A 3,768-nucleotide genomic window follows, 5' to 3' on the forward strand; every position below is an offset into this window, starting at 1 on the left:
AAAAAAAAAAAAAAAAAAAAAAGATACTAAGAGTGGTAGTCACAGAATTAGAGTCCTAGAATTGATGGTCTGGATATTGAGCTAAACCTTTCATACCCTTTAATTCTTTTATCCTCATAAAACCTCCATAAGGATAGTATTTTCCCATTTTGTAGATGAGAAAACTGAGGCTTAAGGAGGTTAAGCAACTTGTACAGTCACTATGATGCAGTATCATTTGCTACGACTAGTTAATAGCTGGCCTTTTAACAACATGATGGCAGCTGACATTTGTGCTGTGCTTAAGTGTACAGACAGGGTGCTAAGAATGTCACTGGCATTATCTCATTTAATCCTCTCAAGATCTAAGTGATGTATATTTTTTCTGAGGCCTAGATTTATTTGACCAGCAATATGATTGGGTTGGAGGGGAAGAAACTGGGGCCAGAAAATCCAGTCAGGACCTAAGAGTCGAGACAGTTGCTGATAAGAACCTAAAATGAGGGTAAAAACAGTAGGGATGAGAAGGAGAAAACATTCCAGAAATAGTCTGCTTCTTTGTTGAAACATAAATTCCTTTTTTTTTTTTTTAGGCAGAGTCTTGCTCCATCCCCCAGGCTGGAGTGCAGTGGCGTGACTTCAGCTCACTGCAGCCTCCACCTCCCGGGTTCAAGCGATTCTCCTGCCTCAGCCACCTGAGCAGCTGGGATTACAGATGTGCACCACCATGTCCTGCAAATTTTTGTAGTTTAAGTAGAGACAGGGTTTCACCATGTTGGCCAGGCTGGTCTCCAACTTCTGACCTCAAGTGATCCGCCCGCCTCAGCCTCCCAAAGTGCTGGGATTACAGGCATGAGCCACCACACCCAGCTAAGACACAAATTCTTGTTTGAAAAAACTTCGTTTTCATCTCCAATTCTTCCCTTCCTGGGTGATTAGGTTACTGCATTTTAATGAATTGTAATGAATTTAGGCACTTCAATTAATGAACAGTGTCAGTACTGATAGTGCTGTAGACCAGACTTTCCCATTTATCCATAGAAGCGTGGGCAGCAGCAGCCATGTAAACTTCTCTGTCATATGTCTTATTTCTCCCCTGCAGTGGTAACTGACAGAGACCCTCTTTAATTTCTTGGCTTTTTTAACCAAGAGAGTAGGAACTTTCTGACTTAAGTTCAACAATGTGTTAGTTCAGCAACAACAAATATATATTTATTGAAAAGCTCTCATGTAAAGAATAGACCATCACTGTGGGAATCTCAAATGTAAATAAAAATCAGTTTGGAGACACACCTAAACAAGGCTGTCAAATAGAAAACAGAGGTGGATTCATATTAGTTAGTGTCAGTAACTTTGTAGAATGAGCACTGCCTTCTTTTCAAGTGTGTGTATATATATATATGCTTGAAGCATATACTTGAAATATATATTTTATATATATATATATTTGCAGTTTTCTCTCTCTAAATATGAGAACCATTTAAAGTTTTTAGAAAAGTATTTGAAATTTTGGTATCTGATAAGTAAAATCCCATCCATGTTCTATTTGTTTGGAATCAATTATGCAATCTTTTAAAGAATCACCAGAGTAAGATGTATGAACACTGGGTATCTTATGTCTTATAATGGATGACTTCATTGTTTTAATTATTCTGCTTTTCATAAGTAAAGATGTAATGACATTGCTGCTACAAATTATTCCTTTTTAGCCCCAAGGAAACTTTAGTTAATTCTGAATGGCACAAAGGGTTTATGTAGGGTTCATCCATATTTTAAAAATGGTATCTACTATATATACTCCCAAGCTGGAACTTAACAGTAATGCTTGGGAGTATGCTGCAGAATCACTTCTTTGGTAATGCTCCTGCTAAAGAGATTTTGATATGCCAAGATGAGATATAAGAGATTCACTTCGGCCGGGCGCAGTGGCTCACACTTATAATCCCAGCACTTTGGGAGGCCGAGGTGGCCGGATCATGAGATCAGGAGTTCAAGACCAGCCTGGCCAATATGGTGAAACCCCGTCTCTACTAAAAATACAAAAATTAGCTGGGTGTGGTGGCATGCACCTGTAGTCCCAGCTGAGGCAGAAGAATTGCTTGAACCTGGAAGGCAGAGGTTGCAGTGAGCCAAGATCACACCAAGATTGCACTCCAGCCTGGGCAACAGTGTGAGACTCTGTCTCAATTAAAAAAAAAAAAAAAAAAAAAAAAAAAAGATAGACTCACTTTAAACCACTTCTTACTCCATTGTGAGTGTATCTGTGTATATTCATTCATATAGACTGAGCCTTCCCCCTAATTTCAAAGAATGATTTCAGGTCTTTCATTTCCAACTTAAGTTAGTAAAGTAAGTCCCTACCCAATGGGGTTTGATTTTTCTCTCTAGTTAAGTGATCAAAGCTAAATCATCAAAGCCTGAATGTCTTACAACAGATTCTAATATGTTCCGAGTTGGCTATTCTTCTTAGTTTTAATCAAAGCAAAGATGACATTTGCATTTTTGTCATTTCCATTTCAAAGTGTTATTAGAGTCAGAATCACCCTGAATGGTTCCACATCAGTAGGATCTGCGTAGCCGTACCCAAAAGCTGTCCCTGCCAGAATAGGGGCCCATTTCTACATAAGTGGTATAACACCTAAATACATAAACATTGGAATCATGTGTCTAGATTACATGGAACCAAGTTGACGTGAAAAGAAAATGTGGATAATCTGGAGTTCTTACACAGAGTCCTTAACCCATGATAACATCCTACCACTCTCCTAACTGTTCTTCAGTCCCCTTGACAAACCATGGGTTCCCCCACTGCATCCCTCACATCTCCCCCACAGCATTTATACATACACAACCAACAGTCTTTGTGCCAGCTCTGCCTTTTTTTTTTTTTTTTTTTTTGGAGACAGAGTCTCACTCCATCACCCAGGCTGGAATGCATGAGCATGATTTTGGCTCGCTGCAACCTTTGTCTCCCGGGCTCAAGTGATCCTCCCACCTCAGCCCCCTCAGTAACTGGGATTACAGGCGTGCATTACCACGCCCAGCTAATTTTTTTGTATTTTTGGTAGAGATGGGGTTTTGCCTTCTTGGCCAGGCTGGTCCCGAACTCCTGACCTCAGGTGATCCACCCACCTCAGCCTCCCAAAGTGCTGGGATTACAGGTGTGAACCATGGCCCCCAGCCTCTGCCTTATTTTCTGTCTTTGTTCTGCTGACAGAGTACTCTTCTATTCCTCAGTTAGCTTTATTAACCATGAGGCATGGATGAGAGGGACAAGGAACACACGAGGGGTATATGTGTGTGTGTGTGTGTGTGTGTGTGTGTGTGTGTGTGTCAGTCATACATATCTACAAAACCATTACATGGTTACCCAGCCATGGTTACCCTCACACTGAGAATGTCCTGCTGGTCTTTGAGTGACCTAAACCATCATGCTCTGCTGGGCGGGCCCCTGGAATAAGTATATCATCCATAGCAAATGTGTAGCATTTGGCAAATTTTAGAGTTAAGGCATTTTATTTTTAATAACTCTTTTTCATAGAAATGGTGAGACTTTGGGCCAGAAAGTTATTCATATGATTTCTAAATATGCAGAAGTTCAGAAAAGCTTTAGAAATATTCTTCCCCAATTATTTGAAAATTGGAAACTCTAAAAAATTGGAAGGCTGAGCATGGTGGCTCATACCTGCAATCCCAACAATTTGGGAGGCCAAGGCAGGAGGATTGCTTGAGTCCTGAAGTTTGAGACTAGCCTGGGCAAAATAGGGAGACCCTGTCTCTACAAAAAAA

At 40.4% G+C, this 3,768-nt stretch overlaps 1 protein-coding gene across 4 annotated transcripts in view; it reads left to right on the forward strand.

Annotated features, from left to right (window-relative positions):
* Positions 1 to 3,768, forward strand: part of SH3D19 (SH3 domain containing 19) — a 202,374-nt gene that overhangs the window by 93,346 nt on the left and 105,260 nt on the right. Inside the window, exon 1 of one of the 4 annotated variants that reach the window (XM_017871135.1) lies at positions 3,123 to 3,140. The exons of the other annotated variants lie outside the window; for them this stretch is intronic. The gene's annotated coding sequence lies outside the window, so the exon portion shown is untranslated. Of the gene's footprint in view, positions 1 to 3,122; positions 3,141 to 3,768 lie in introns of those variants that run through there. 4 annotated transcript variants of the gene reach the window in all.

Source organism: Rhinopithecus bieti, unplaced genomic scaffold (assembly GCF_001698545.2).
Source record: "Rhinopithecus bieti isolate Rb0 unplaced genomic scaffold, ASM169854v2 scaffold_3878, whole genome shotgun sequence".
Taxonomy (NCBI): domain Eukaryota; kingdom Metazoa; phylum Chordata; class Mammalia; order Primates; family Cercopithecidae; genus Rhinopithecus; species Rhinopithecus bieti.